Source organism: Danio aesculapii, chromosome 4, assembly GCF_903798145.1.
Source record: "Danio aesculapii chromosome 4, fDanAes4.1, whole genome shotgun sequence".
Taxonomy (NCBI): Eukaryota; Metazoa; Chordata; class Actinopteri; order Cypriniformes; family Danionidae; genus Danio; species Danio aesculapii.
Window position 1 is genome coordinate 3,969,804 of NC_079438.1, and position 13,657 is coordinate 3,983,460.

The 13,657-nt window shown below is 38.5% G+C and overlaps 1 protein-coding gene across 2 annotated transcripts in view; it reads right to left on the minus strand.

The window, feature by feature from the left end:
• Positions 1-4,492: 4,492 nt before the first annotated feature.
• The window catches only part of LOC130221899 (NACHT, LRR and PYD domains-containing protein 3-like), an 80,653-nt gene continuing 71,488 nt past the window's right edge, over positions 4,493-13,657 (minus strand). Inside the window, exon 13 of one of the 2 annotated variants that reach the window (XR_008836336.1) lies at positions 4,493-4,964. The gene's annotated coding sequence lies outside the window, so the exon portion shown is untranslated. The remainder of the gene's footprint in view (positions 4,965-13,657) is intronic. The other variant, XM_056454444.1, reaches the window with a different exon arrangement.

Consider the following 13,657-nt stretch of genomic DNA (forward strand, 5'->3'; position numbering starts at 1 on the left):
GTTTCCAGTTGACTACAGCTGATGAAATGATTGTACATTTGTCAACTGTCTGTTTTAGTAACTTTACATCTTCAGCATTATTTATAAAAACAACAACATCATCAGCGGATGCAGATAAAAACAAGGTGCTGTTACATCCTGGTAAAGTCAACCCATTTAGATTGTTTTTCAACATAAGTAACAGGGGTTCTATAGCAAGCACATCTAATATTCCAGACATTGCACATCCCTGTCTTACCCCCCTCTGAACTTTAAAGGGGTTAACCAAACCTCCATTAATTTTCAATACACTCTCAATTCCAGAATACATTGCCTTAATACTATTTATAACACCAGGATCAAAACCAAAAGCTTGTAACGTGTAGCATAAATATGAGTGCTCAACACGGTCAAAAGCCTTCTCTTGATCTAAAGAAATTACCCCAGTATTGATACCAAATCACTTCCAAAACATCTCTTACAAGAGTTATGTTATCAAAGATGGATCTATTTGGTGTACAATATGTTTGATCATAGTTTGTCACTTCTCTATTACTTTACTAAATCTCACAGCCATAACTTTGTATTCTGTACACAACAATGAAACAGGTCTCCAATTGGAGATATTTTGGAGGTCTCCCTTTTTGGGGAGTAAAGTGATGACTGCTCTTCTGCAGCTAAGAGGAAGATAACCTTTTGTCAAGCTTTCATTAATTACTTCTAAAAGATCTTCTCCTATAACGGGCCAAAAAGCTGTATGAAATTCAGTAGGTAATCCATCGATTGCAGGAGATTTCCCATTCTCCATATTCATTAAAGCTGTATGAAATTCAGTAGGTAATCCATCGACTCCAGGAGATTTCCCATTCTCCATATTCATTAAAGCTGTGTAAAATTCAGTAGGTAATCCATCGACTCCAGGAGATTTCCCATTCTCCATATTCATTAAAGCTGTATGAAATTCAGTAGGTAATCCATCGACTCCAGGAGATTTCCCATTCTCCATATTCATTAAAGCTGTATGAAATTCAGTAGGTAATCCATCGATTGCAGGAGATTTCCCATTCTCCATATTCATTAAAGCTGTATAAAATTCAGTAGGTAATCCATCGACTCCAGGAGATTTCCCATTCTCCATATTCATTAAAGCTGTATAAAATTCAGTAGGTAATCCATCGACTCCAGGAGATTTCCCATTCTCCATATTCATTAAAGCTGTGTAAAATTCTTGTGTGGATAAAGGCAGTTTTAAAAGAGCATTACTTTCTTCATCTATCTTTGGCAACCCTTCAACAAAACTATTGTCAGTCAATACTGCTTCATTAGTAATCTCAGCCATATATAATTTCTTATAAAAACGTGATGCAATATTTCTTATCTTAGTCAATTCGGTTATTTCTTTTCCGTTTTCAGAAATTAAAGAAGAAATTATTCTCTTTTGACTATTTTTCTTTTCCATATCACAGAAAGATTTGGTAGGAGCGTCCATCTGATTGAGGCTCTGAAAACGTGAGCGTACTAACGCTCCTTGTGCTTTTATATCTAGCAATCTTGCCAAAGAAGTTTTCTTTGAAGAAAGAGTTTCAATATGAGCTCTATTATCATTGGACAAACTCTCCAGTTCATTTATCTCCTTTTCTAATTCATTCAAAGATTTCTTTCCTAACATTTAATGTATACTGTTGACAAAAATTCTTTATTTGAGTCTTCCCACAATCCCACCATTGTTGTAAAGACCTATAGGAAAACTTTTCTTGCTTGAAAACATCCCCAAAATAAATAAAAGAATCTTTCAAATGTTTATCACTTATTAAAGAAGCGTTAAAATGAAAAAAAAGCACTATTTGACTGAACATTATTCATGAATACAGAACAAATAACTGCACTATGGTCAGAAAATCCAACAGGATTTATCATACAGGACTTACAAACACTAAAATGATGTGTAAAACTGTCAAATTTTTTTATTTAGAGATTTGTTTCTTGATTTATTTGTAAAACATGTTTTATCAAGTAGTTAACTTCAGCAGAACTTGCACTTGATGTTTTGTTTCATCCGTTCGACAGTTCCTATGTTTGTTGTAGGTGGGGCTGTAATTAGTGTGACACCGGGAGAACGGTAAAGCTTCCCTCTGTGAGCCCGCGCTCAGTGGCGTGGTGTACGCAGGTGGAGAAGCAGAGGTCATTTTCGCTCTCATTTATCTTGCGTTTACAATCTCTTTGTGATCACAGTCATTATATTTTTGATGTTAAACTGCTGCTAAGGGTTTCTGTCCTAATGTGTGTCCGTGTGTTTGACTCTAAAATGCCGTGTGTCGGGCTTTATTTGGAGTTTCATTTGCACGTGTGTTTCTCCTGCAGGGATGAGAGAGGAGCTTTCCGCTGTTATAGTGTGTACTCACTGCAGAGCATGTGAGCAGAGCGGAGCGGGAATATTACCCATCTGAAGATTCATCCGCTCAGAACCGCTCGCTCTACCCAGAATGACCTCTTAATAATATATAAACATGCACTGAAAAAAGTCTTTCATTGGATCAAAGTAAAAACAAATCGTCAACTTGTTACACCTAATTACTTTACTTTATACCAACTTAATTTTCTTACTTTAAATAGAATTAACTCTCCATTACTTAACCAAAGCAAAAAGTCTCTTTGAACCAAATGAAGTTAAGTTTAATGAAATTTCAAATTTACTTTCTTTACTCTTAATGTTTTCACTTTGTAATAACTTAATTCTTTTACTTTACATCTAATCAAATATCCAATCAAATACAATTTCAAATGTTAATGTAATATAAAGAAATTGATTTGCTAAGATGAATGACTTCAAGCATCAAACTTTTGACAATTAATTTTGTCATAATACAACATTTTTACAATGTGTACAGTATCGTCCTACAAATACACACTGTCTAACAAATGTAAACAAACTTGACAATCATGCATTTCTACAATGTGTATATTACTGTTATAAAAACTTACTGTACAACAGTTTTTAAGTATCTATATACATTAGGGGTGGGCGGTACACCGGTGTCATAGTCATCACCGGTGTGACATTGCGCCACGACATGGATTTTCTAATACCGTCAATACCGTAATAAATCAATTATGCGCCTTGAACGGCTGCATTTACATCAATAATAGCTCATTCTCAATAATAAGGCATTCAATTTTCTTCAAACGTTCAGTTGTGGTCTGAATACCTGTCCTTATAGTACAGGGCTCGAAATTGCAACCATTTTGGTCGCCAGTGCGCCCGAAATGTAATCTATGCGCCCTCATAATATATTTGGGAGCATTTGTGTGTCTGAATATAATGGTTGTAGTGCAATCTGATTTGATTTTCTCTATAAACTTGCTGAATCGCTCTACCCTGCTGCTGTATTGGTTCATATTAGCTGTCAGTCACTCAACGCTTCCCGCTGTCAGATAACAGGGAGCTTTTGTTACTGCAGGAAATGCAAACGGCTGAAGAGTGAAAAGTGCACAGGTTTGCAAACCTCACCTAAAGTTATAATAATAATAATGGCGCAGATGACAGCGATCATGACATGAGGTAAATGTTGATCCGCCAGCTGAGATCAATCGAGTGTTTTCGGAGAAGGTGCCCGAATCTCGATGCGTTGCATTCACCGCGTGTTCAGCGCAAATGTCCGCTAAATATAAAATCTAACACTGTACACATCATCGCCAAAGAAACTCACCTTTACTAAGTTTACACTGAAACTACGGCTCATAACAAAGAGCGGAATTGCGCCGGTGGTCATCATGAGAATCCTGCTCTGTCTGCTCATAAATTGGTGCGGCTGACTCGCCTGCTTTATTCCACCAACACAGAGAAATGAAGATCAGCTCATAACGAGACTGAGCATTTACAATGACCCAAACCAAAACTTAAAGAGTGATAGAAGTGAAGAGATAAAACTTTTTTTTGTCCGTTCTTCCTTGAGATGTATACTATTTTGCTATTTAAAGTAATATCATGATATTATACCGTCACCGTTCAAAAGATGAAAAATACCGTGATATTAATTTTAGGTTATATCGCCCACCCCTAATATACATAGACACTGGATACTATGTAAATTCACCATAAGAATCAGTCATGGTTTCCAAGAGAAACATGTCATTTTTTTATGAAGTCCATCAAAACTGACTACACAAAAGCATTAGAATTCTGTAATCTTCCTATGAACAGTCACTATGAACTGACTACACAATCAAACCTTCTGAATTAAACGAGTTTGCTCCAAAAAATGATTTAAAATGAGCTGTGTAAAATCAAACACTATAAACACCTACCATATTAGCCAACTGAAGAAAGAGGGGGGAATTGTATTTTCACCTTCATAGACTAGTTTACCTAAGAACAATGAAACATCTCTCATAATTGTCATCAAATGTCTCTGAACCCAATGTAAACAATGTTAAATACTTTGAATACCTTGAGGATGAGTGAGTAAATAATTGCAAGAATTTTCATTTTTGGGTAAACTAACTTACCAAGATTAAACACATCAGGTTTAGTAAACCGTAGTGCAGTTATCTTTGTTTAAAAGGCTTTATTTAGTCCAACATATTCAAAGAAATTTACCATCAGCAGAACATTGTAGCTGGGTCAAAGCTAACAAATTTACTCCTGCAGCAGAGAGGTTCTGTAGCCTTCAGCACATCTGCCTACTCCTGCAGCTTTGAAGAAAGCTTCAGCACCCTTCGGCTCATCTGCATACTCTCTATGTCCATGATTATTTTTTGGAAGGCCTCAAAGGTATATTTGAGTCCTTCGGGATATTTTAAGTTCAGTGCATAATTGAGTCTAAAAATCATGGATCAGGCACATGCAACAGAGGGCAACTCATGAAGTACTTCCACACCATCAATTACAATGGAAATGTCCAGTGCATGACGAAGAGCATCACTTTCACGGATCACAAAAAGTGCCATGGTGGTCTTTTCAAACTCGCTTCCTCCCTCTGGTCAGCCTGAAACATACAAGAACAAAATAAATAAGGGACTATGGAGAAACAAAAACATTGTGTATAAATAAAACACACCCCTTGTTCTGAAAATGTATTAGAAAATGTAGTTATCTGTTCTATAATGGTGGTCAATGTAGAGCCCAAATGTCTGTTGCTGAATTTGATGAAAATATCCTCACTTGTGTTCAGCATGAATATTAAATTCGTACACTTTATTAAAAGTAGAGTAAGTGATGACACATTGTTGAGGTGAAGATGTACTTTTACACTCTCTTTGGCTTTAAAAATGCTTTAAACACTTTCATGCAATGACGGCTGTAGACAATAACAGACATATTTTAGTGCAGTACCACAATGACCAATCAGAGGCATTTATCAATCTACTTAACAGTGTTCAAAATGCAGTTTTAGTTGAAAACACCCTGTGAAAGAAGTTCATATTTAAAATCTAGCCATCATTTACATGCCCTGTTGCCATTTCAAACACCAATGAATTACAAAATTTTGACCAATGTTGGTAACAGCCCCTATCCACTATTCTCACATGGACACAAAACCCAGACAAGTAAATGGGCAATCTTAACAACATTCTTCAAAATATATTCTTTTGGGTTTCGTGGAAGAAAGTCACACAGGCTGATGTGCAAATGATAACACAATTACTTAAACTACTTTAAAGTCTGATGTCATTACCAAATTAACATTTCCCCAGGTTTTACTCACCCCAGAGGTTTGGAGAAATGGGGAAATGTTGATTTAGTAGAGAACTAAGTCGAACATAGTTGGAGAAAATTTCAGTAGTTTGCATGATCCAGATTACCTGGTGTTCTTTGATTAGACAGCTTGCATCTTCACCAAGGTAGATGATCAGGCACTTCAGCAGGCACTCTCTTCTCATGTCTATGTCCAGGCTCTAAAATTGATCAACATGTATTGTTTTCATTAGACCAAAACACTATTCATTTATTTCCATAAGCAATTTTTTTTCGCATGCAACAAATACCTAATCCATAACTTTGACAATGTCCTTAGTTTTTTCACAGAGGACTCCACCTTTGCTTCTAATAACCTGGAGAAGCTGAGAGCACTGTCTGTCCAAAGAGGCCATAAACCTTGACTGTAAAGGTAAGGTCGTGATGCGCAAAAAATCGGCATTAATGTATAAGAAAGAGAAACAGAAAACAGACCAGAAAAAATATTTTACTTTGAGAACTAGTAAAAATATAAACATGAACCATTACACAACAAAAGGTTTTGTAGAGGCTATTAGGCTATTGCTTGAAGTCCCTGAGATGTTGTCAGACAGGCACCCAGATGACGCACATTGTCCTTTAGCTGATGAAGTGTATACACAATGAACAGTTTTACTTGTTTCCATAGATATTGAGGTTTATTGCAGTTGCAAACTCCAATAGTTCATAAATGTCCTTCCAGGTAAGTTTCCGTTCGTACATCAAACCCTCCCACATATCGTGACTTACAAGCCAACAAAACAAACCGTCATGCTAAAGCGTGAATGAATGTGTGTGCGTTCGTTTGTGTATGTGTGTGTGGTCAAAACTGTATGTCCTTCCTTCCATCTAGCAACACCTGTCACCGGAATATTCGTTCCCACTTATAAAGCCTGTTTAAAGAGCACCACCTAGTGGAGCAATGAACAGTTGCCAAATGTCTCCTACACTTGTAATCTTTTATAAGGTAAGCTCCTTTTTAATAATGTGTTGTGGTTTATGCGTTGTGCGTTCATTTTCTTTTCGGCTTAGTCTTTTTATTAATCCGGATTCGCCACAGCGGAATGAACCGTCACCTTATCCAGCATATGTTTTATGCAGCGGATGCCCTTCCAGCTGCAACCCATCCCTGGGAAACATTCATACACACTCATACACTATAGACAATTTTTTAGCTTACCCAATTCACCTGTACCGCATGTCTGAACCGGGGGAAACCGGAGCACCCAGAGGAAACCCACACAAACACAGGGAGAACATGCAAACTCAGCGCAGAAATGCCAGCTGACCCAGCCGAGGCTCGAACCAGCGACCTTCTTGCTGTGAGGTGACAGCACTACCTACTACGCCACTGTGTCACCCTTGCGCAAATATGAATGAAATAGTCTATATAGCCATTTCAGTGATTCACAACCCAATGAGCTCTTGTATGACCAGTCACTTATTATGATGTTTTCTCTGTGGCATCATCCTGGATAAACATCTCATCCCATGCCAGGCAAACCGCTCCCTTGGAGCATTTGACGAACTTTTCAAAGCACATTGTGTGTTTAATTTGACTTATGATAGTGTACTTGTGAATTTTTACACATTCTTGCAGACAACTCTGTACAACATTGATGTAGGGAAAACAAAGGAGTCAGGGACTTGAGAGCCAGATTACTTAATCAGACAGTGACCTTATCATACTTGCAGAGCATTAAACTGTTCAAAGGATACTGCCCTGTTTTATTTTTCAGAAACCACATCCCAGCAGTCAAAAGTTGATTTCACATTTAAGAAGTGAACATAGCTACTTTCCAGAATCTAAGTTCAAATTGATTTGTTCTCAGCACGGTTGTAGGCATCAGTTCCAAACATATGCTGGTTTTCATAAGCACCTTAATAATGTTCATAGCAGTGTTCAGCAGTCTGATCAAATTGTTGCACAGTCTCCAAGTGACATGGTTGCAAGTTCATCTCAAGTAGATTCTTTAAATGTTGAAACAAATCCCCAACATCAATCTCGTTGTTCTAGAGTTTCCTCTGAGGACAACAATTTAGATATCGCAAAAAATTCAACTAAAGGATTGTGTGAGTCCATTATAGCAAACTTACAGTCAAGTGAGATTTCAAACAGTTTAGTGTCCTCAAGTGTAGGAGATTTAGAAGAACTAACAGATGAGCTTCACTCACAAGCCAAAAATAAGATGCTTTCAGCTTCTAGTGACCTTTACAAATCTGTGATAAATGACTCTTTTGAGAAATTGGAAAATCCGTTTACAAACGTGAATACAGAAAGGAAACGAAATAAATACTTGAAAGAAAAATGGGGCGTTGTTGAACCAGTTGAGATAACACTTGGAATTAGATACGATAACAGATTGAATCAAAACACTGGTACTTATGACCAAGTGCCAGTGAAGGATACTTTTGTTTATGTGCCCATTTTAGACACACTGAAATTTATATGTAGAAATTCAGAAATTTGTGATCTAACGAAAGAGTATGGATGGGAGCCTGACGCTTTTACAGATTTTAGAGATGGAAGTCATTTTAAAACCCACCCTTTGTTTACAGCAAAAAGGCATGCATTACAAATCCAAATATACCGACTGCACATCAAAAGACTCCTCTGTGAAGCTCTTGAAGTTTGCAGACGACACCACACTTATCGGCCTCATTCAGGACGGTGACGAGTCTGCTTACAGACAGGAGGTTAAGGAGTTGGCTGTCTGGTGTAGCCACAACAACCTGGAGCTCAACACGCTCAAAACAGTGGAGATGATAGTGGACTTCAGGAGAAACCCCCCTGCTCTCCCCCCACTGAGCATCATGGACAGCATTGTGGCAGCAGTGGAGTCATTCAGGTTCCTGGGCACCACCATCTCTCAGGACCTGAAGTGGGACACTCACATTGACTCCATTGTCAAAAAAGCTCAACAGAGGCTGTACTTTCTTCATCAGCTGAGGAAGTTTAACCTCCCAAAGGAGCTGCTGAAACAGTTCTACACCTCCATCATTGAATCAGTCATCTGCACATCAATAACTGTCTGGTTTAGCTCAGCTACTAAATAAGACCTCCAAAGACTACGTCGAATAGTTCGGACTGCGGAGCGAATCACTGGTACAACCCTTCCTACTCCCCAAGAACTGTACTTATCCAGAGCGAGCAGGAGGGCTGCCAAAATCACTCTGGACCCCTCACACCCAGCACACTGCCTCTTTGAACTTTTACCTTCTGGTGGACGCTACAGAGCACTGCGCACCAGAACAGCCCGACACAGACACAGTTTCTTCCCTCAGGCAATCCATCTCATGAACACTTGATGATCATAATTGTGGAACCAACATCACTACTTGCTCAACACTTTAATACACATATACACTTATTTAACAACACACTTTACATGCCAATTTGCACATAACAGCTGCACATATAACGTTGTATATAGTAATAAACATGTACATACACTTGTCAATCTGTATATTTGCACTCACTACTTACTTTTATAATTTATATATATTTATGATCTGTTTATTGTCCTGTCTCTGTAATGCTGTTGCACTGTAGAAGCTCTGTCACCAAAACAAATTCCTCGTATGTGTGAACATACCTGGCAATAAAGCTCTTTCTTTCTTTCTTTCTGATACCATGACGACTTTGAAACTGCCAACCCACTTGGCTCCAAACGTGGAATACACAAAATTGGCTGCTTATATTTTATTGTAAGAAACTTGCCGCCCAAATTTAATTCCAGCCTGAAGAACATTCATTTGTTATCGCTTTTTCACACCCAAGATCTGAGCAAGTACAGTTTTGATGTTATCCTGGAACCATTGCTTAAAGATATAAAAACACTGGAAAGTCAAGGATTACATCTTCCATTATCAGAAGAGCCGATATATGGCACCATTGCACAGATCACTGGAGATAATCTTGGCATGCACTCAATTCTTGGGCTTACGGAGTCATTTAGTAGCCATAATTTCTGTCGCCTTTGTTTAATTGAAAAGAACGATTCACAAACTATACAGTGAGGATGATCCAAAGGTGGTTCTTCGAGGAAAGGAAATCTATGAAATGCATTGCCAGTCTCTCCAGAAAAACCCACAGTTGAGGTCACGGTGTGGTCTAAAGAGAAAATCTACACTAAATACACTGTGGTGTTTTCATGTTTGCAATAACTACTCATTTGATATAATGCATGATTTGGCTCAATATGAAATCAAATTGCTTTTCTTACACACAATTGTATAACTGAAGAGGATTCACTTGCAAAGATTTATTCTTTTGATTATCCTTTTTAGAACGTACAAACCCCCCCACAAAGCTTGTTTTGGAGAGAGTTGGAAATGGGATTGGTTTAAATTCCATTCAGACGTCATGTCTTATGAAAAACCTCCCACTTTTGTTTGGAGCCATTGTTCCTCCGGGACATCAACACTGTAGACCAGGGGTCACCAAACTTGTTCCTGGAGGGCCTGTGTCCTGCAGATTTTAGCTCCAACTCTAATCAAACACACCTGAACAAACTAATCAAGGTCTTACTAGGTATACTTGAAACACCCAGGCAGGTGTTTTGAGGCAAGTTGGAGCTAAACCCTGGAGGGACACCGGCCCTTCAGGACTGAGATTGGTGACCCCTGCTGTAGACTGTTGTTGTTGTTACTACAAATAATGAACATTGTGTTTTCACCTATTCTTACTTCAGGTGTAGCGGTCGTTTCTCTGCGTTATTTTTAATTAAAGAAGTCTCCGCACAAATCTGGTCGTGCTGAGGTGATTTTATTTTGCCCTGTACAACACACAATCAGGCAGTCACTCTCTCAATATCAGTTGAGGCTCTCTTTTGCCTCTCCTCTCAACAGACATCGGGAAAGAGAAAGACAAGCTCTCCATATACACACACTTTCACATACACAAGATGTATAATATCACATACTAATGTAAAATAATAGGAATAAGTGAGAGACACTTTCAGAAATGAGACAGAAGAGCAGGACTTATCAGTGTGACTGCTGAAGTTCTGCTAAAACCTGACAGGATCAAATCTGTGAATTATTTTAGTAAACGTTTCTGGTTTTTACATAATAAAAGTCTGCAAGACTGAGATTTGAGTTATTCAGTATAAATGAGTATCTAAATAGGTTAATCAGCTGAACACAGTAAAGGCTCTGAATGAAACTGGTCCACAATAAACCCATGAATACAATATTTTGTCTTATTTTTTATTTATTCATCAACAACAGTAACAGGAGACAGAAAACAGGTTATTTACAGTAACATAATGTGACTATAATGTTGATATAAATGTACACACAGTCATGATACAACTTATAACATCTCAATACATGAATAATCCGAATGAAAGATCAATAGATGAATGAATAAACACACTAATATATCTAATTAAAAAGGAAATAAATTCAATAAATGAGCATGTGAGACAGAAGCAAGTAAATCATTCAACTGTTTGATATATATAGGATCTGACGTAAGCATTCCTTTCAATGATGCCATTATTATTGTCAGCAGCTTTCTTATTCAGAGAGACGCAGACAGATTCATAAGCTTGCTTCAAATCAATACTAAATGTCCTAAAACTGGGCATACGATTAATAACTTTACATTTATGAAGATGAGAAAGACTGAAAAGAGTGAACAGATTCAACACATCATCCACTTCCTTTAATCCTGACTCACTAATAAACAAACACAGACTCTCTCTCTCTCTCTCTCTCTCTCAAGTTCAAGTTGCTTTATTGGCTTGACATTCAATACAGTATTGCCAAAGCACTTCAAGTATGTAGTATACTAAAATCATTAAATAATAAAAATTAAACATAATAATACAGTAAATAAGACATAAATGACAAAACAAACAGATAATATATTTGACAAATATAACAGTTATAATAATAAAAAGTCTAGATTATTGAAATAAGATACATGAATTTACATGAACCATTTCTTATTGTGTGTAGGGTGTAAACATATTGTGCAGCTAGTCTATACGCCAATCCCTTCTCTCCGAGTATATGGTCAAGTTTCTCAGAGTCATTTAAATTGAGAAATGAATCAGTCAGTGTTTCACATTGGGGGAAAATATTCCTCTAGTTGTGGTGTATTTGGGGCAGAACAGAAGGAAGTGCGTCTCATCCTCTGTTTGGTTTGTGTCACACTGTTTACATGTTCTCTGTTCTTTAGGAGTCCAGGATTATTGATGTCTGCCCTTTTCTATTTCTAGCTCGTGATCACAGAGGCCATATTTAGAAAGAGTGTGTTCTTCTTTGAATTGTTTTAATGATCAATAATTAGCCAGCTGTGTGGTTCTGTTTAGGGCTGAATAACAGAAGTTTAGTCTGGAGTTTTGAGGTGTTTCTGTGGATATGGAAGATGTTTTTAGCAAATTCTAATTGTGTTCGTTCAGTTAATCTTTTATTCCAGTTTTCTCATTTCAGTACTGCTCCCCAAATTTCACTCCCATATAGTAAGATTGGTTTGATAATCGCGTGATATAATTTAATCCATGTTTTAGTTGGTAACTGTAATTGGCCAAAGCGTGACTTTATAGCATAGATGCTCTGCGAGCCCTCTCGCTCAGGGTCTTGACAGCGAGACTGAAGCCCCCAGAGGCGGAGATCTGGATGCCCAGGTCAGAGTAACTGCTACAATGCTCTAGATCAGGGGTCACCAATCTCGGTCCTGGAGGGCCGGTGTCCCTGCAGGATTTAGCTCCAACTTGCCTCAACACACCTGCCTGTGTGTTTCAAGTATACTTAGTAAGACCTTGATTAGCTTGTTCAGGTGTGTTTGATTAGGGTTGGAGCTAAAATCTGCAGGACACCGGCCCTCCAGGAACAAGTTTGGTGACCCCTGATCTAGAGCTTCTCCTCTGTATGTGAACTGATATTTGTGTCCCTGAGATCTGGCCTTCTTCTGGAACACCATGACTTTGGGATTGTCCAGGTTGACCGTCAGTGCCCATTCCTCACAGTACTGCTCCAGCAGAGTCAGGCTGTGTTGGAGAGCCTCTGCTGTGGGAGACAGCAGCACCAAGTCATCCGCATACAGCAGGCACTTTACTTCAGAGTCAAGTAGAGTGAGGCCGGGGATGCAGTCGGAGCCGTCTAGAATGTCTGCCAGATTATTAATGTAGATGTTAAACAGCCTTGGGCTCAGGCTGCAGCCCTGTCGCACCCCTCGACTGAAGGGAGTAAATATGGTCAGATGTGCTTTGTTTTGGTAAGAAGCCAGTTTGTGATAGTTTTAGGATATTCTGTTGTGATGAATGTTACCATCCGGTTGTTAATAATATTGCAAAAGAGTTTCGCTAAGTTGACGCCAACACAAATGCCACGGTAGTTATTGGGGTTGAATTGATCTCCGTTTTTATATCTAGGTGTGATCAGTCCTTCAGACCACGTCTCAGGGATGTCACCAGAGGATCGGATCAGGTTGAATAGTTTGGCTAAAGCCTGAATTATGTCAGGGCTGCTGAGTTTCAGCATTTCAGTACTGATGTACTGACATTTCACACTGGATGAAAGATCATCATCTTCAGCTTAACCTCACGAAAACCGAAATGCTTGAAGTTTCTGCCAACCCGACTCTTCACCATAACATTTCAATCCAGATGGATGGAGCAACCATCACTGCATCCAAAATGGTAAAAAGCCTTGGAGTAACGATTGATGACCAACTGAACTTCTCTGACCACATTTCTAGAACTGCTCGATCTTGCAGATTCGCACTCTACAACATCAGAAAGGTCCGACCCTTCCTATCTGAACATACAGCTCAACTCATTGTTCAAGCTCTTGTTCTCTCCAAACTGGACTACTAACTCTCTACTAGCCGGGCTACCAGCTAACTCCATCAAACCTCTTCAGCTGCTTCAGAACGCAGCAGCACGAGTGGTCTTTGATGAACCCAAAAGAGCACATGTCACTCCGCTACTCACCCGTTTGCACTGGCTGCCA